At 51.7% G+C, this 16,785-nt stretch overlaps 24 non-coding genes across 24 annotated transcripts; all 24 read right to left on the bottom strand.

Moving 5' to 3' along the window:
• Nucleotides 1-469: 469 nt before the first annotated feature.
• On the bottom strand, nucleotides 470-551 carry Trnas-aga (transfer RNA serine (anticodon AGA)). The gene has a single exon. It is a non-coding gene; the product is annotated as a tRNA-Ser (tRNA).
• A 145-nt stretch (nucleotides 552-696) lies between these two features.
• Nucleotides 697-769, bottom strand: Trnak-uuu (transfer RNA lysine (anticodon UUU)). Its single transcript has one exon. It is a non-coding gene; the product is annotated as a tRNA-Lys (tRNA).
• A 670-nt stretch (nucleotides 770-1,439) lies between these two features.
• Nucleotides 1,440-1,512, bottom strand: Trnav-cac (transfer RNA valine (anticodon CAC)). Its single transcript has one exon. It is a non-coding gene; the product is annotated as a tRNA-Val (tRNA).
• A 1,035-nt stretch (nucleotides 1,513-2,547) lies between these two features.
• On the bottom strand, nucleotides 2,548-2,629 carry Trnas-aga (transfer RNA serine (anticodon AGA)). Its single transcript has one exon. It is a non-coding gene; the product is annotated as a tRNA-Ser (tRNA).
• Nucleotides 2,630-2,774: 145 nt separating this feature from the next.
• On the bottom strand, nucleotides 2,775-2,847 carry Trnak-uuu (transfer RNA lysine (anticodon UUU)). Its single transcript has one exon. It is a non-coding gene; the product is annotated as a tRNA-Lys (tRNA).
• A 670-nt stretch (nucleotides 2,848-3,517) lies between these two features.
• On the bottom strand, nucleotides 3,518-3,590 carry Trnam-cau (transfer RNA methionine (anticodon CAU)). The gene has a single exon. It is a non-coding gene; the product is annotated as a tRNA-Met (tRNA).
• A 1,032-nt stretch (nucleotides 3,591-4,622) lies between these two features.
• Nucleotides 4,623-4,704, bottom strand: Trnas-aga (transfer RNA serine (anticodon AGA)). The gene has a single exon. It is a non-coding gene; the product is annotated as a tRNA-Ser (tRNA).
• Nucleotides 4,705-4,849: 145 nt separating this feature from the next.
• Nucleotides 4,850-4,922, bottom strand: Trnak-uuu (transfer RNA lysine (anticodon UUU)). The gene has a single exon. It is a non-coding gene; the product is annotated as a tRNA-Lys (tRNA).
• A 678-nt stretch (nucleotides 4,923-5,600) lies between these two features.
• On the bottom strand, nucleotides 5,601-5,673 carry Trnam-cau (transfer RNA methionine (anticodon CAU)). The gene has a single exon. It is a non-coding gene; the product is annotated as a tRNA-Met (tRNA).
• A 1,032-nt stretch (nucleotides 5,674-6,705) lies between these two features.
• Trnas-aga (transfer RNA serine (anticodon AGA)) lies at nucleotides 6,706-6,787 on the bottom strand. The gene has a single exon. It is a non-coding gene; the product is annotated as a tRNA-Ser (tRNA).
• A 145-nt stretch (nucleotides 6,788-6,932) lies between these two features.
• Nucleotides 6,933-7,005, bottom strand: Trnak-uuu (transfer RNA lysine (anticodon UUU)). Its single transcript has one exon. It is a non-coding gene; the product is annotated as a tRNA-Lys (tRNA).
• Nucleotides 7,006-7,675: 670 nt separating this feature from the next.
• On the bottom strand, nucleotides 7,676-7,748 carry Trnam-cau (transfer RNA methionine (anticodon CAU)). The gene has a single exon. It is a non-coding gene; the product is annotated as a tRNA-Met (tRNA).
• A 1,034-nt stretch (nucleotides 7,749-8,782) lies between these two features.
• On the bottom strand, nucleotides 8,783-8,864 carry Trnas-aga (transfer RNA serine (anticodon AGA)). Its single transcript has one exon. It is a non-coding gene; the product is annotated as a tRNA-Ser (tRNA).
• A 145-nt stretch (nucleotides 8,865-9,009) lies between these two features.
• Trnak-uuu (transfer RNA lysine (anticodon UUU)) lies at nucleotides 9,010-9,082 on the bottom strand. The gene has a single exon. It is a non-coding gene; the product is annotated as a tRNA-Lys (tRNA).
• A 670-nt stretch (nucleotides 9,083-9,752) lies between these two features.
• Trnam-cau (transfer RNA methionine (anticodon CAU)) lies at nucleotides 9,753-9,825 on the bottom strand. The gene has a single exon. It is a non-coding gene; the product is annotated as a tRNA-Met (tRNA).
• A 1,034-nt stretch (nucleotides 9,826-10,859) lies between these two features.
• Nucleotides 10,860-10,941, bottom strand: Trnas-aga (transfer RNA serine (anticodon AGA)). The gene has a single exon. It is a non-coding gene; the product is annotated as a tRNA-Ser (tRNA).
• Nucleotides 10,942-11,086: 145 nt separating this feature from the next.
• On the bottom strand, nucleotides 11,087-11,159 carry Trnak-uuu (transfer RNA lysine (anticodon UUU)). The gene has a single exon. It is a non-coding gene; the product is annotated as a tRNA-Lys (tRNA).
• A 670-nt stretch (nucleotides 11,160-11,829) lies between these two features.
• On the bottom strand, nucleotides 11,830-11,902 carry Trnam-cau (transfer RNA methionine (anticodon CAU)). The gene has a single exon. It is a non-coding gene; the product is annotated as a tRNA-Met (tRNA).
• A 1,034-nt stretch (nucleotides 11,903-12,936) lies between these two features.
• Trnas-aga (transfer RNA serine (anticodon AGA)) lies at nucleotides 12,937-13,018 on the bottom strand. Its single transcript has one exon. It is a non-coding gene; the product is annotated as a tRNA-Ser (tRNA).
• A 145-nt stretch (nucleotides 13,019-13,163) lies between these two features.
• Trnak-uuu (transfer RNA lysine (anticodon UUU)) lies at nucleotides 13,164-13,236 on the bottom strand. Its single transcript has one exon. It is a non-coding gene; the product is annotated as a tRNA-Lys (tRNA).
• Nucleotides 13,237-13,906: 670 nt separating this feature from the next.
• On the bottom strand, nucleotides 13,907-13,979 carry Trnam-cau (transfer RNA methionine (anticodon CAU)). Its single transcript has one exon. It is a non-coding gene; the product is annotated as a tRNA-Met (tRNA).
• Nucleotides 13,980-15,013: 1,034 nt separating this feature from the next.
• On the bottom strand, nucleotides 15,014-15,095 carry Trnas-aga (transfer RNA serine (anticodon AGA)). Its single transcript has one exon. It is a non-coding gene; the product is annotated as a tRNA-Ser (tRNA).
• A 145-nt stretch (nucleotides 15,096-15,240) lies between these two features.
• Trnak-uuu (transfer RNA lysine (anticodon UUU)) lies at nucleotides 15,241-15,313 on the bottom strand. The gene has a single exon. It is a non-coding gene; the product is annotated as a tRNA-Lys (tRNA).
• A 670-nt stretch (nucleotides 15,314-15,983) lies between these two features.
• Nucleotides 15,984-16,056, bottom strand: Trnam-cau (transfer RNA methionine (anticodon CAU)). The gene has a single exon. It is a non-coding gene; the product is annotated as a tRNA-Met (tRNA).
• Nucleotides 16,057-16,785: the final 729 nt, after the last annotated feature.

Genomic DNA, 16,785 nt, shown 5'->3' with positions numbered 1-16,785 from the left:
CGTAGCGTGCTTGGAGGCGCTGCCCGAATGCGTGTGGATGCACCCTCCTACCTCGTAATGCGCCTGCAGCTCCTATAGCCGTGGGCCGCTGTGGGCGGGCGGGAAGCCGACACAGCGCGGCGTTGCGAGTAGCGGCAGTGCGGTGGTGTTGTACTGTTGAGCATAGTTGCCTTCCAAGCAGTTGATCCGGGTACGATTCCCGGCCACCGCAAGTGGCGCTAATTTTTCCGTATCATTATGTGGGCTCCTGCTGTTAAATTAAGGTTTTTTTTTTTTTCGTCGTTGCACCATCCTGTAGTATGTACCGACTTGTCCCGACTTTGCTCGGCTGACGCGAAAGCTGACGCTTGGAAATCGCCCTTATCTAAAGGACAGGCACTATAAACGGCTGTGAGAGGTGAGGTGTGGCGAGGTACCAAAACGCGATATTTTCTGCTTCTTCTTCCAAAACAAGAAAAGAAAAATCCGACGCAGTCGGTAGGACTCGAACCTACGCTCCCAGAGGGAATCTGATTTCTAGTCAGACGCCTTAACCACTCGGCCACGACTGCTTGTCCAACAGGTGCCCCTCGAATCGTGAAAAACCCAACCGGTTGCGTCTGCGCAGAATGGCGACAGGAAACGTAAAACCGTGCACTGATTACGACAGGGCTACTATCGCTACGAGACGAGCCATTATGGAAGCGTTAAAATCTTCGCCCGGACAGGGACTCGAACCCTGGACCCTTAGGTTAAAAGCCTAATGCTCTACCGACTGAGCTATCCGGGCTTTCGCTTGTTGTGGTTGGAGCGGTTTCAAGCAACGTGATTAAGTGGAAGGTGTGTGTAGGCTTCTGGCGCTACTGGCGACTGCACCGACTACTCACTGACGCTGGTAGCAGCCCAACAGCGGACCAGTGCCTCTTCTCCCTTTATTCCGGTGCTGACAGTAACTGCATCACGTGCCTGCTTTCCCCGATTGCGTTCGGTTGAAGCCAAGGAAGAAGGGCGACCAACGACAGTTCGAAGACCAAAACATGGAGCGTTGTGTGCGCAAATAGTTCCGTTCCGGTACCGGGAATCGAAGCCGGACCTGTTGAGTGAAAGCCAGGTATCCTAGCCACTAGACCACACAGGACTTGCTCTACAGCGGTGAGATTTACTCCGTCTCTTATTGTATTTTGTGCTGAATCTGGACTCAGTGCTGTTCTCTGCTTGCGATCATATCCGCGCCTACAGACCGGCATGGCGCACAGTTCAAAATTGACTGTCCATTGCTGTGTGCATCGCATTTTGTTTGTAACACGGAGGAGAAATATCAAAGTTGTTACGTCGTCATAATTGGAAGTAAACATTTTGACGCTGAGGCGTGGACTCCGTGTGGATAACGGACAACAGTTAAGTTCGTTCCCTAGGAACAGCAACGCCCTTAATGCAGCCATGATGTACAGAAAATTAAATGCCCCAGGTGAGGATCGAACTCACGACCTTAATATTGTGAGACTTACGCGCTGCCTACTGCGCTACCGAGGCACGCCGGAGACGTCCTCGAAGGAAACTCGCTAAGTCTCACATTTTAGAGAAAGACAGTTTGCGCTTTCTGAAGGATCTATTGTCTTGCTACACGTACGAAACTCGGTAAGTCTCACATATTAGAGATAGACAGTTTGCGCTTTCTGAAGAATCTGTTGTCTTGCTACACGTGCTGTCCCGACTCTCTAGATTAAACTGCAGCCGCAGCTATACAGCTATAAGGTCCTGAGGCTGACCCATCTCAAGCGAGCAATCCGCGCGGCAGCATTGTTGCCACAAGAGCAAAATAATGCATCGACCGGGAATCGTGCCGGCATACCTTAAGATTATGAGACTTAGGCGCTGCCTACTGCACTACTGAGTCACAAACCACTCAACTACAGATGCTCGACAAGCTACCCGTGCTTTCCAAGCAGCTGTCGGCAGGGAAACTGGGATTGCCACCCAGCGACGTCGAAAAAGGGGCTAAACTCGCGAAGTCCCCCACTACACTGCCTTAAAACGACCGTTCATCACTATCGTGTGAGTAACCTTGCGTCAGCGGCGACGAGTCTTGCCCAAAGACGTAGCGTGCTTGGAGGCGCTGCCCGAATGCGTGTGGATGCACCCTCCTACCTCGTAATGCGCCTGCAGCTCCTATAGCCGTGGGCCGCTGTGGGCGGGCGGGAAGCCGACACAGCGCGGCGTTGCGAGCAGCGGCAGTGCGGTGGTGTTGTACTGTTGAGCATAGTTGCCTTCCAAGCAGTTGATCCGGGTACGATTCCCGGCCACCGCAAGTGGCGCTAATTTTTCCGTATCATTATGTGGGCTCCTGCTGTTAAATTAAGGTTTTTTTTTTTTTTTCGTCGTTGCACCATCCTGTAGTATGTCCCGACTTGTCCCGACTTTGCTCGGCTGACGCGAAAGCTGACGCTTGGAAATCGCCCTTATCTAAAGGACAGGCACTATAAACGGCTGTGAGAGGTGAGGTGTGGCGAGGTACCAAAACGCGATATTTTCTGCTTCTTCTTCCAAAACAAGAAAAGAAAAATCCGACGCAGTCGGTAGGACTCGAACCTACGCTCCCAGAGGGAATCCGATTTCTAGTCAGACGCCTTAACCACTCGGCCACGACTGCTTGTCCAACAGGTGCCCCTCGAATCGTGAAAAACCCAACCGGTTGCGTCTGCGCAGAATGCCGACAGGAAACGTAAAACCGTGCACTGATTACGACAGGGCTACTATCGCTACGAGACGAGCCATTATGGAAGCGTTAAAATCTTCGACCGGACAGGTACTCGAACCCTGGACCCTTAGGTTAAAAGCCTAATGCTCTACCGACTGAGCTATCCGGGCTTTCGCTTGTTGTGGTTGGAGCGGTTTCAAGCAACGTGATTAAGTGGAAGGTGTGTGTAGGCTTCTGGCGCTACTGGCGACTGCACCGACTACTCACTGACGCTGGTAGCAGCCCAACAGCGGACCAGTGCCTCTTCTCCCTTTATTCCGGTGCTGACAGTAACTGCATCACGTGCCTGCTTTCCCCGATTGCGTTCGGTTGAAGCCAAGGAAGAAGGGCGACCAACGACAGTTCGAAGACCAAAACATGGAGCGTTGTGTGCGCAAATAGTTCCTTTCCGGTACCGGGAATCGAAGCCGGACCTGTTGAGTGAAAGCCAGGTATCCTAGCCACTAGACCACACAGGACTTGCTCTACAGCGGTGAGATCTACTCCGTCTCTTATTGTATTTTGTGCTGAATCTGGACTCAGTGCTGTTCTCTGCTTGCGATCAAATCCGCGCCTACAGACCGGCATGGCGCACAGTTCAAAATTGACTGTCCATTGCTGTGTGCATCGCATTTTGTTTGTAACACGGAGAAGAAATATCAAAGTTGTTACGTCGTCATAATTGGAAGTAAACATTTTGACGCTGAGGCGTGGACTCCGTGTGGATAACGGACAACAGTTAAGTTCGTTCCCTAGCAACAGCAACGCCCTTAATGCAGCCATGATGTACAGAAAATTGAATGCCCCGGGTGAGGATCAAACTCACGACCTTAAGATTATGAGACTTACGCGCTGCCTACTGCGCTACCGAGGCACGCCGGAGACGACCTCGAAGGAAACTCGCCAAGTCTCACATTTTAGAGAAAGACAGTTTGCGCTTTCTGAAGGATCTATTGTCTTGCTACACGTACGAAACTCGGTAAGTCTCACATATTAGAGATAGACAGTTTGCGCTTTCTGAAGAATCTGTTGTCTTGCTACACGTGCTGTCCCGACTCTCTAGATTAAACTGCAGCCGCAGCTATACAGCTATAAGGTCCTGAGGCTGACCCATCTCAAGCGAGCAATCCGCGCGGCAGCATTGTTGCCACAAGAGCAAAATAATGCATCGACCGGGAATCGTGCCGGCATACCTTAAGATTATGAGACTTAGGCGCTGCCTACTGCACTACTGAGTCACAAACCACTCAACTACAGATGCTCGACAAGCTACCCGTGCTTTCCAAGCAGCTGTCGGCAGGGAAACTGGGATTGCCACCCAGCGACGTCGAAAAAGGGGCTAAACTCGCGAAGTCCCCCACTACACTGCCTTAAAACGACCGTTCATCACTATCGTGTGAGTAACCTTGCGTCAGCGGCGACGAGTCTTGCCCAAAGACGTAGCGTGCTTGGAGGCGCTGCCCGAATGCGTGTGGATGCACCCTCCTACCTCGTAATGCGCCTGCAGCTCCTATAGCCGTGGGCCGCTGTGGGCGGGCGGGAAGCCGACACAGCGCGGCGTTGCGAGCAGCGGCAGTGCGGTGGTGTTGTACTGTTGAGCATAGTTGCCTTCCAAGCAGTTGATCCGGGTACGATTCCCGGCCACCGCAAGTGGCGCTAATTTTTCCGTATCATTATGTGGGCTCCTGCTGTTAAATTAAGGTTTTTTTTTTTTCGTCGTTGCACCATCCTGTAGTATGTCCCGACTTGTCCCGACTATGCTCGGCTGACGCGAAAGCTGACGCTTGGAAATCGCCCTTATCTAAAGGACAGGCACTATAAACGGCTGTGAGAGGTGAGGTGTGGCGAGGTACCAAAACGCGATATTTTCTGCTTCTTCTTCCAAAACAAGAAAAGAAAAATCCGACGCAGTCGGTAGGACTCGAACCTACGCTCCCAGTGGGAATCTGATTTCTAGTCAGACGCCTTAACCACTGGGCCACGACTGCTTGTCCAACAGGTGCCCCTCGAATCGTGAAAAACCCAACCGGTTGCGTCTGCGCAGAATGCCGACATTAAACGTAAAACCGTGCACTGATTACGACAGGGCTACTATCGCTACGAGACGAGCCATTATGGAAGCGTTAAAATCTTCGCCCGGACAGGGACTCGAACCCTGGACCCTTAGGTTAAAAGCCTAATGCTCTACCGACTGAGCTATCCGGGCTTTCGCTTGTTGTGGTTGGAGCGATTTCAAGCAACGTGATTAAGTGGAAGGTGTGTGTAGGCTTCTGGCGCTACTGGCGACTGCACCGACTACTCACTGACGCTGGTAGCAGCCCAACAGCGGACCAGTGCCTCTTCTCCCTTTATTCCGGTGCTGACAGTAACTGCATCACGTGCCTGCTTTCCCCGATTGCGTTCGGTTGAAGCCAAGGAAGAAGGGCGACCAACGACAGTTCGAAGACCAAAACATGAAAACATGGAGCGTTGTGTGCGCAAATAGTTCCTTTCCGGTACCGGGAATCGAAGCCGGACCTGTTGAGTGAAAGCCAGGTATCCTAGCCACTAGACCACACAGGACTTGCTCTACAGCGGTGAGATCTACTCCGTCTCTTATTGTATTTTGTGCTGAATCTGGACTCAGTGCTGTTCTCTGCTTGCGATCAAATCCGCGCCTACAGACCGGCATGGCGCACAGTTCAAAATTGACTGTCCATTGCTGTGTGCATCGCATTTTGTTTGTAACACGGAGAAGAAATATCAAAGTTGTTACGTCGTCATAATTGGAAGTAAACATTTTGACGCTGAGGCGTGGACTCCGTGTGGATAACGGACAACAGTTAAGTTCGTTCCCTAGCAACAGCAACGCCCTTAATGCAGCCATGATGTACAGAAAATTGAATGCCCCGGGTGAGGATCAAACTCACGACCTTAAGATTATGAGACTTACGCGCTGCCTACTGCGCTACCGAGGCACGCCGGAGACGACCTCGAAGGAAACTCGCCAAGTCTCACATTTTAGAGAAAGACAGTTTGCGCTTTCTGAAGGATCTATTGTCTTGCTACACGTACGAAACTCGGTAAGTCTCACATATTAGAGATAGACAGTTTGCGCTTTCTGAAGAATCTGTTGTCTTGCTACACGTGCTGTCCCGACTCTCTAGATTAAACTGCAGCCGCAGCTATACAGCTATAAGGTCCTGAGGCTGACCCATCTCAAGCGAGCAATCCGCGCGGCAGCATTGTTGCCACAAGAGCAAAATAATGCATCGACCGGGAATCGTGCCGGCATACCTTAAGATTATGAGACTTAGGCGCTGCCTACTGCACTACTGAGTCACAAACCACTCAACTACAGATGCTCGACAAGCTACCCGTGCTTTCCAAGCAGCTGTCGGCAGGGAAACTGGGATTGCCACCCAGCGACGTCGAAAAAGGGGCTAAACTCGCGAAGTCCCCCACTACACTGCCTTAAAACGACCGTTCATCACTATCGTGTGAGTAACCTTGCGTCAGCGGCGACGAGTCTTGCCCAAAGACGTAGCGTGCTTGGAGGCGCTGCCCGAATGCGTGTGGATGCACCCTCCTACCTCGTAATGCGCCTGCAGCTCCTATAGCCGTGGGCCGCTGTGGGCGGGCGGGAAGCCGACACAGCGCGGCGTTGCGAGCAGCGGCAGTGCGGTGGTGTTGTACTGTTGAGCATAGTTGCCTTCCAAGCAGTTGATCCGGGTACGATTCCCGGCCACCGCAAGTGGCGCTAATTTTTCCGTATCATTATGTGGGCTCCTGCTGTTAAATTAAGGTTTTTTTTTTTTCGTCGTTGCACCATCCTGTAGTATGTCCCGACTTGTCCCGACTTTGCTCGGCTGACGCGAAAGCTGACGCTTGGAAATCGCCCTTATCTAAAGGAGAGGCACTATAAACGGCTGTGAGAGGTGAGGTGTGGCGAGGTACCAAAACGCGATATTTTCTGCTTCTTCTTCCAAAACAAGAAAAGAAAAATCCGACGCAGTCGGTAGGACTCGAACCTACGCTCCCAGTGGGAATCTGATTTCTAGTCAGACGCCTTAACCACTGGGCCACGACTGCTTGTCCAACAGGTGCCCCTCGAATCGTGAAAAACCCAACCGGTTGCGTCTGCGCAGAATGCCGACATTAAACGTAAAACCGTGCACTGATTACGACAGGGCTACTATCGCTACGAGACGAGCCATTATGGAAGCGTTAAAATCTTCGCCCGGACAGGGACTCGAACCCTGGACCCTTAGGTTAAAAGCCTAATGCTCTACCGACTGAGCTATCCGGGCTTTCGCTTGTTGTGGTTGGAGCGGTTTCAAGCAACGTGATTAAGTGGAAGGTGTGTGTAGGCTTCTGGCGCTACTGGCGACTGCACCGACTACTCACTGACGCTGGTAGCAGCCCAACAGCGGACCAGTGCCTCTTCTCCCTTTATTCCGGTGCTGACAGTAACTGCATCACGTGCCTGCTTTCCCCGATTGCGTTCGGTTGAAGCCAAGGAAGAAGGGCGACCAACGACAGTTCGAAGACCAAAACATGGAGCGTTGTGTGCGCAAATAGTTCCTTTCCGGTACCGGGAATCGAAGCCGGACCTGTTGAGTGAAAGCCAGGTATCCTAGCCACTAGACCACACAGGACTTGTTCTACAGCGGTGAGATCTACTCCGTCTCTTATTGTATTTTGTGCTGAATCTGGACTCAGTGCTGTTCTCTGCTTGCGATCAAATCCGCGCCTACAGACCGGCATGGCGCACAGTTCAAAATTGACTGTCCATTGCTGTGTGCATCGGATTTTGTTTGTAACACGGAGAAGAAATATCAAAGTTGTTACGTCGTCATAATTGGAAGTAAACATTTTGACGCTGAGGCGTGGACTCCGTGTGGATAACGGACAACAGTTAAGTTCGTTCCCTAGCAACAGCAACGCCCTTAATGCAGCCATGATGTACAGAAAATTAAATGCCCCGGGTGAGGATCAAACTCACGACCTTAAGATTATGAGACTTACGCGCTGCCTACTGCGCTACCGAGGCACGCCGGAGACGACCTCGAAGGAAACTCGCTAAGTCTCACATTTTAGAGAAAGACAGTTTGCGCTTTCTGAAGGATCTATTGTCTTGCTACACGTACGAAACTCGGTAAGTCTCACATATTAGAGATAGACAGTTTGCGCTTTCTGAAGAATCTGTTGTCTTGCTACACGTGCTGTCCCGACTCTCTAGATTAAACTGCAGCCGCAGCTATACAGCTATAAGGTCCTGAGGCTGACCCATCTCAAGCGAGCAATCCGCGCGGCAGCATTGTTGCCACAAGAGCAAAATAATGCATCGACCGGGAATCGTGCCGGCATACCTTAAGATTATGAGACTTAGGCGCTGCCTACTGCACTACTGAGTCACAAACCACTCAACTACAGATGCTCGACAAGCTACCCGTGCTTTCCAAGCAGCTGTCGGCAGGGAAACTGGGATTGCCACCCAGCGACGTCGAAAAAGGGGCTAAACTCGCGAAGTCCCCCACTACACTGCCTTAAAACGACCGTTCATCACTATCGTGTGAGTAACCTTGCGTCAGCGGCGACGAGTCTTGCCCAAAGACGTAGCGTGCTTGGAGGCGCTGCCCGAATGCGTGTGGATGCACCCTCCTACCTCGTAATGCGCCTGCAGCTCCTATAGCCGTGGGCCGCTGTGGGCGGGCGGGAAGCCGACACAGCGCGGCGTTGCGAGCAGCGGCAGTGCGGTGGTGTTGTACTGTTGAGCATAGTTGCCTTCCAAGCAGTTGATCCGGGTACGATTCCCGGCCACCGCAAGTGGCGCTAATTTTTCCGTATCATTATGTGGGCTCCTGCTGTTAAATTAAGGTTTTTTTCTTTTTTCGTCGTTGCACCATCCTGTAGTATGTCCCGACTTGTCCCGACTTTGCTCGGCTGACGCGAAAGCTGACGCTTGGAAATCGCCCTTATCTAAAGGACAGGCACTATAAACGGCTGTGAGAGGTGAGGTGTGGCGAGGTACCAAAACGCGATATTTTCTGCTTCTTCTTCCAAAACAAGAAAAGAAAAATCCGACGCAGTCGGTAGGACTCGAACCTACGCTCCCAGTGGGAATCTGATTTCTAGTCAGACGCCTTAACCACTGGGCCACGACTGCTTGTCCAACAGGTGCCCCTCGAATCGTGAAAAACCCAACCGGTTGCGTCTGCGCAGAATGCCGACATTAAACGTAACACCGTGCACTGATTACGACAGGGCTACTATCGCTACGAGACGAGCCATTATGGAAGCGTTAAAATCTTCGCCCGGACAGGGACTCGAACCCTGGACCCTTAGGTTAAAAGCCTAATGCTCTACCGACTGAGCTATCCGGGCTTTCGCTTGTTGTGGTTGGAGCGGTTTCAAGCAACGTGATTAAGTGGAAGGTGTGTGTAGGCTTCTGGCGCTACTGGCGACTGCACCGACTACTCACTGACGCTGGTAGCAGCCCAACAGCGGACCAGTGCCTCTTCTCCCTTTATTCCGGTGCTGACAGTAACTGCATCACGTGCCTGCTTTCCCCGATTGCGTTCGGTTGAAGCCAAGGAAGAAGGGCGACCAACGACAGTTCGAAGACCAAAACATGGAGCGTTGTGTGCGCAAATAGTTCCTTTCCGGTACCGGGAATCGAAGCCGGACCTGTTGAGTGAAAGCCAGGTATCCTAGCCACTAGACCACACAGGACTTGCTCTACAGCGGTGAGATTTACTCCGTCTCTTATTGTATTTTGTGCTGAATCTGGACTCAGTGCTGTTCTCTGCTTGCGATCATATCCGCGCCTACAGACCGGCATGGCGCACAGTTCAAAATTGACTGTCCATTGCTGTGTGCATCGCATTTTGTTTGTAACACGGAGAAGAAATATCAAAGTTGTTACGTCGTCATAATTGGAAGTAAACATTTTGACGCTGAGGCGTGGACTCCGTGTGGATAACGGATAACAGTTAAGTTCGTTCCCTAGCAACAGCAACGCCCTTAATGCAGCCATGATGTACAGAAAATTAAATGCCCCGGGTGAGGATCGAACTCACGACCTTAAGATTATGAGACTTACCCGCTGCCTACTGCGCTACCGAGGCACGCCGGAGACGTCCTCGAAGGAAACTCGCTAAGTCTCACATTTTAGAGAAAGACAGTTTGCGCTTTCTGAAGGATCTATTGTCTTGCTACACGTACGAAACTCGGTAAGTCTCACATATTAGAGATAGACAGTTTGCGCTTTCTGAAGAATCTGTTGTCTTGCTACACGTGCTGTCCCGACTCTCTAGATTAAACTGCAGCCGCAGCTATACAGCTATAAGGTCCTGAGGCTGACCCATCTCAAGCGAGCAATCCGCGCGGCAGCATTGTTGCCACAAGAGCAAAATAATGCATCGACCGGGAATCGTGCCGGCATACCTTAAGATTATGAGACTTAGGCGCTGCCTACTGCACTACTGAGTCACAAACCACTCAACTACAGATGCTCGACAAGCTACCCGTGCTTTCCAAGCAGCTGTCGGCAGGGAAACTGGGATTGCCACCCAGCGACGTCGAAAAAGGGGCTAAACTCGCGAAGTCCCCCACTACACTGCCTTAAAACGACCGTTCATCACTATCGTGTGAGTAACCTTGCGTCAGCGGCGACGAGTCTTGCCCAAAGACGTAGCGTGCTTGGAGGCGCTGCCCGAATGCGTGTGGATGCACCCTCCTACCTCGTAATGCGCCTGCAGCTCCTATAGCCGTGGGCCGCTGTGGGCGGGCGGGAAGCCGACACAGCGCGGCGTTGCGAGCAGCGGCAGTGCGGTGGTGTTGTACTGTTGAGCATAGTTGCCTTCCAAGCAGTTGATCCGGGTACGATTCCCGGCCACCGCAAGTGGCGCTAATTTTTCCGTATCATTATGTGGGCTCCTGCTGTTAAATTAAGGTTTTTTTCTTTTTTCGTCGTTGCACCATCCTGTAGTATGTCCCGACTTGTCCCGACTTTGCTCGGCTGACGCGAAAGCTGACGCTTGGAAATCGCCCTTATCTAAAGGACAGGCACTATAAACGGCTGTGAGAGGTGAGGTGTGGCGAGGTACCAAAACGCGATATTTTCTGCTTCTTCTTCCAAAACAAGAAAAGAAAAATCCGACGCAGTCGGTAGGACTCGAACCTACGCTCCCAGTGGGAATCTGATTTCTAGTCAGACGCCTTAACCACTGGGCCACGACTGCTTGTCCAACAGGTGCCCCTCGAATCGTGAGAAACCCAACCGGTTGCGTCTGCGCAGAATGCCGACATTAAACGTAAAACCGTGCACTGATTACGACAGGGCTACTATCGCTACGAGACGAGCCATTATGGAAGCGTTAAAATCTTCGCCCGGACAGGGACTCGAACCCTGGACCCTTAGGTTAAAAGCCTAATGCTCTACCGACTGAGCTATCCGGGCTTTCGCTTGTTGTGGTTGGAGCGGTTTCAAGCAACGTGATTAAGTGGAAGGTGTGTGTAGGCTTCTGGCGCTACTGGCGACTGCACCGACTACTCACTGACGCTGGTAGCAGCCCAACAGCGGACCAGTGCCTCTTCTCCCTTTATTCCGGTGCTGACAGTAACTGCATCACGTGCCTGCTTTCCCCGATTGCGTTCGGTTGAAGCCAAGGAAGAAGGGCGACCAACGACAGTTCGAAGACCAAAACATGGAGCGTTGTGTGCGCAAATAGTTCTGTTCCGGTACCGGGAATCGAAGCCGGACCTGTTGAGTGAAAGCCAGGTATCCTAGCCACTAGACCACACAGGACTTGCTCTACAGCGGTGAGATTTACTCCGTCTCTTATTGTATTTTGTGCTGAATCTGGACTCAGTGCTGTTCTCTGCTTGCGATCATATCCGCGCCTACAGACCGGCATGGCGCACACTTCAAAATTGACTGTCCATTGCTGTGTGCATCGCATTTTGTTTGTAACACGGAGGAGAAATATCAAAGTTGTTACGTCGTCATAATTGGAAGTAAACATTTTGACGCTGAGGCGTTGACTCCGTGTCGATAACGGACAACAGTTAAGTTCGTTCCCTAGCAACAGCAACGCCCTTAATGCAGCAATGATGTACAGAAAATTAAATGCTCCGGGTGAGGATCGAACTCACGACCTTAAGATTATGAGACTTACGCGCTGCCTACTGCGCTACCGAGGCACGCCGGAGACGTCCTCGAAGGAAACTCGCTAAGTCTCACATTTTAGAGAAAGACAGTTTGCGCTTTCTGAAGGATCTATTGTCTTGCTACACGTACGAAACTCGGTAAGTCTCACATATTAGAGATAGACAGTTTGCGCTTTCTGAAGAATCTGTTGTCTTGCTACACGTGCTGTCCCGACTCTCTAGATTAAACTGCAGCCGCAGCTATACAGCTATAAGGTCCTGAGGCTGACCCATCTCAAGCGAGCAATCCGCGCGGCAGCATTGTTGCCACAAGAGCAAAATAATGCATCGACCGGGAATCGTGCCGGCATACCTTAAGATTATGAGACTTAGGCGCTGCCTACTGCACTACTGAGTCACAAACCACTCAACTACAGATGCTCGACAAGCTACCCGTGCTTTCCAAGCAGCTGTCGGCAGAGAAACTGGGATTGCCACCCAGCGACGTCGAAAAAGGGGCTAAACTCGCGAAGTCCCCCACTACACTGCCTTAAAACGACCGTTCATCACTATCGTGTGAGTAACCTTGCGTCAGCGGCGACGAGTCTTGCCCAAAGACGTAGCGTGCTTGGAGGCGCTGCCCGAATGCGTGTGGATGCACCCTCCTACCTCGTAATGCGCCTGCAGCTCCTATAGCCGTGGGCCGCTGTGGGCGGGCGGGAAGCCGACACAGCGCGGCGTTGCGAGCAGCGGCAGTGCGGTGGTGTTGTACTGTTGAGCATAGTTGCCTTCCAAGCAGTTGATCCGGGTACGATTCCCGGCCACCGCAAGTGGCGCTAATTTTTCCGTATCATTATGTGGGCTCCTGCTGTTAAATTAAGGTTTTTTTCTTTTTTCGTCGTTGCACCATCCTGTAGTATGTCCCGACTTGTCCCGACTTTGCTCGGCTGACGCGAAAGCTGACGCTTGGAAATCGCCCTTATCTAAAGGACAGGCACTATAAACGGCTGTGAGAGGTGAGGTGTGGCGAGGTACCAAAACGCGATATTTTCTGCTTCTTCTTCCAAAACAAGAAAAGAAAAATCCGACGCAGTCGGTAGGACTCGAACCTACGCTCCCAGTGGGAATCTGATTTCTAGTCAGACGCCTTAACCACTGGGCCACGACTGCTTGTCCAACAGGTGCCCCTCGAATCGTGAAAAACCCAACCGGTTGCGTCTGCGCAGAATGCCGACATTAAACGTAAAACCGTGCACTGATTACGACAGGGCTACTATCGCTACGAGACGAGCCATTATGGAAGCGTTAAAATCTTCGCCCGGACAGGGACTCGAACCCTGGACCCTTAGGTTAAAAGCCTAATGCTCTACCGACTGAGCTATCCGGGCTTTCGCTTGTTGTGGTTGGAGCGGTTTCAAGCAACGTGATTAAGTGGAAGGTGTGTGTAGGCTTCTGGCGCTACTGGCGACTGCACCGACTACTCACTGACGCTGGTAGCAGCCCAACAGCGGACCAGTGCCTCTTCTCCCTTTATTCCGGTGCTGACAGTAACTGCATCACGTGCCTGCTTTCCCCGATTGCGTTCGGTTGAAGCCAAGGAAGAAGGGCGACCAACGACAGTTCGAAGACCAAAACATGGAGCGTTGTGTGCGCAAATAGTTCTGTTCCGGTACCGGGAATCGAAGCCGGACCTGTTGAGTGAAAGCCAGGTATCCTAGCCACTAGACCACACAGGACTTGCTCTACAGCGGTGAGATTTACTCCGTCTCTTATTGTATTTTGTGCTGAATCTGGACTCAGTGCTGTTCTCTGCTTGCGATCATATCCGCGCCTACAGACCGGCATGGCGCACACTTCAAAATTGACTGTCCATTGCTGTGTGCATCGCATTTTGTTTGTAACACGGAGGAGAAATATCAAAGTTGTTACGTCGTCATAATTGGAAGTAAACATTTTGACGCTGAGGCGTTGACTCCGTGTCGATAACGGACAACAGTTAAGTTCGTTCCCTAGCAACAGCAACGCCCTTAATGCAGCAATGATGTACAGAAAATTAAATGCTCCGGGTGAGGATCGAACTCACGACCTTAAGATTATGAGACTTACGCGCTGCCTACTGCGCTACCGAGGCACGCCGGAGACGTCCTCGAAGGAAACTCGCTAAGTCTCACATTTTAGAGAAAGACAGTTTGCGCTTTCTGAAGGATCTATTGTCTTGCTACACGTACGAAACTCGGTAAGTCTCACATATTAGAGATAGACAGTTTGCGCTTTCTGAAGAATCTGTTGTCTTGCTACACGTGCTGTCCCGACTCTCTAGATTAAACTGCAGCCGCAGCTATACAGCTATAAGGTCCTGAGGCTGACCCATCTCAAGCGAGCAATCCGCGCGGCAGCATTGTTGCCACAAGAGCAAAATAATGCATCGACCGGGAATCGTGCCGGCATACCTTAAGATTATGAGACTTAGGCGCTGCCTACTGCACTACTGAGTCACAAACCACTCAACTACAGATGCTCGACAAGCTACCCGTGCTTTCCAAGCAGCTGTCGGCAGAGAAACTGGGATTGCCACCCAGCGACGTCGAAAAAGGGGCTAAACTCGCGAAGTCCCCCACTACACTGCCTTAAAACGACCGTTCATCACTATCGTGTGAGTAACCTTGCGTCAGCGGCGACGAGTCTTGCCCAAAGACGTAGCGTGCTTGGAGGCGCTGCCCGAATGCGTGTGGATGCACCCTCCTACCTCGTAATGCGCCTGCAGCTCCTATAGCCGTGGGCCGCTGTGGGCGGGCGGGAAGCCGACACAGCGCGGCGTTGCGAGCAGCGGCAGTGCGGTGGTGTTGTACTGTTGAGCATAGTTGCCTTCCAAGCAGTTGATCCGGGTACGATTCCCGGCCACCGCAAGTGGCGCTAATTTTTCCGTATCATTATGTGGGCTCCTGCTGTTAAATTAAGGTTTTTTTCTTTTTTCGTCGTTGCACCATCCTGTAGTATGTCCCGACTTGTCCCGACTTTGCTCGGCTGACGCGAAAGCTGACGCTTGGAAATCGCCCTTATCTAAAGGACAGGCACTATAAACGGCTGTGAGAGGTGAGGTGTGGCGAGGTACCAAAACGCGATATTTTCTGCTTCTTCTTCCAAAACAAGAAAAGAAAAATCCGACGCAGTCGGTAGGACTCGAACCTACGCTCCCAGTGGGAATCTGATTTCTAGTCAGACGCCTTAACCACTGGGCCACGACTGCTTGTCCAACAGGTGCCCCTCGAATCGTGAAAAACCCAACCGGTTGCGTCTGCGCAGAATGCCGACATTAAACGTAAAACCGTGCACTGATTACGACAGGGCTACTATCGCTACGAGACGAGCCATTATGGAAGCGTTAAAATCTTCGCCCGGACAGGGACTCGAACCCTGGACCCTTAGGTTAAAAGCCTAATGCTCTACCGACTGAGCTATCCGGGCTTTCGCTTGTTGTGGTTGGAGCGGTTTCAAGCAACGTGATTAAGTGGAAGGTGTGTGTAGGCTTCTGGCGCTACTGGCGACTGCACCGACTACTCACTGACGCTGGTAGCAGCCCAACAGCGGACCAGTGCCTCTTCTCCCTTTATTCCGGTGCTGACAGTAACTGCATCACGTGCCTGCTTTCCCCGATTGCGTTCGGTTGAAGCCAAGGAAGAAGGGCGACCAACGACAGTTCGAAGACCAAAACATGGAGCGTTGTGTGCGCAAATAGTTCTGTTCCGGTACCGGGAATCGAAGCCGGACCTGTTGAGTGAAAGCCAGGTATCCTAGCCACTAGACCACACAGGACTTGCTCTACAGCGGTGAGATTTACTCCGTCTCTTATTGTATTTTGTGCTGAATCTGGACTCAGTGCTGTTCTCTGCTTGCGATCATATCCGCGCCTACAGACCGGCATGGCGCACACTTCAAAATTGACTGTCCATTGCTGTGTGCATCGCATTTTGTTTGTAACACGGAGGAGAAATATCAAAGTTGTTACGTCGTCATAATTGGAAGTAAACATTTTGACGCTGAGGCGTTGACTCCGTGTCGATAACGGACAACAGTTAAGTTCGTTCCCTAGCAACAGCAACGCCCTTAATGCAGCAATGATGTACAGAAAATTAAATGCTCCGGGTGAGGATCGAACTCACGACCTTAAGATTATGAGACTTACGCGCTGCCTACTGCGCTACCGAGGCACGCCGGAGACGTCCTCGAAGGAAACTCGCTAAGTCTCACATTTTAGAGAAAGACAGTTTGCGCTTTCTGAAGGATCTATTGTCTTGCTACACGTACGAAACTCGGTAAGTCTCACATATTAGAGATAGACAGTTTGCGCTTTCTGAAGAATCTGTTGTCTTGCTACACGTGCTGTCCCGACTCTCTAGATTAAACTGCAGCCGCAGCTATACAGCTATAAGGTCCTGAGGCTGACCCATCTCAAGCGAGCAATCCGCGCGGCAGCATTGTTGCCACAAGAGCAAAATAATGCATCGACCGGGAATCGTGCCGGCATACCTTAAGATTATGAGACTTAGGCGCTGCCTACTGCACTACTGAGTCACAAACCACTCAACTACAGATGCTCGACAAGCTACCCGTGCTTTCCAAGCAGCTGTCGGCAGAGAAACTGGGATTGCCACCCAGCGACGTCGAAAAAGGGGCTAAACTCGCGAAGTCCCCCACTACACTGCCTTAAAACGACCGTTCATCACTATCGTGTGAGTAACCTTGCGTCAGCGGCGACGAGTCTTGCCCAAAGACGTAGCGTGCTTGGAGGCGCTGCCCGAATGCGTGTGGATGCACCCTCCTACCTCGTAATGCGCCTGCAGCTCCTATAGCCGTGGGCCGCTGTGGGCGGGCGGGAAGCCGACACAGCGCGGCGTTGCGAGCAGCGGCAGTGCGGTGGTGTTGTACTGTTGAGCATA

Source organism: Schistocerca gregaria, unplaced genomic scaffold, assembly GCF_023897955.1.
Source record: "Schistocerca gregaria isolate iqSchGreg1 unplaced genomic scaffold, iqSchGreg1.2 ptg000359l, whole genome shotgun sequence".
Taxonomy (NCBI): Eukaryota; Metazoa; Arthropoda; class Insecta; order Orthoptera; family Acrididae; genus Schistocerca; species Schistocerca gregaria.
Note: the sequence above shows the minus strand (reverse complement) of the source record. Positions and strands in the feature narration are given on the sequence as shown.